Source organism: Cystoisospora suis (genome assembly GCF_002600585.1).
Source record: "Cystoisospora suis strain Wien I chromosome Unknown contig_859, whole genome shotgun sequence".
In the NCBI taxonomy this organism is placed as follows: Eukaryota; Apicomplexa; class Conoidasida; order Eucoccidiorida; family Sarcocystidae; genus Cystoisospora; species Cystoisospora suis.
The window spans coordinates 18277-18543 of record NW_027153660.1 but is presented as its reverse complement, the minus strand read 5'-3'; positions in this window follow the sequence as shown (position 1 = coordinate 18543).

Below are 267 nucleotides of genomic sequence, written 5' to 3'. Positions count from 1 at the left end.
ACGACCGCGAAGGCAAGGAAGCTCCTCGGTCTACAGCGGTGCCCTGAAGTCAATCACAGGCCGGAAGACCACTGGTATGGCAACCACGCGTCATCAGCCATGGCAAGGCAGCAAGCGCAGTGCTCCCCTGATCGTTGCTTGGTTGGACAGATCATGCCTACTGCAAGGGAAGTTTGGTTGAGAAGCGAGCCTCTCCTGGCACTAACACAGCAGTTACACTCGAACGGAAGCCTTGCGTTGCTGCTGGACGAGCAGACGTTATGGCGG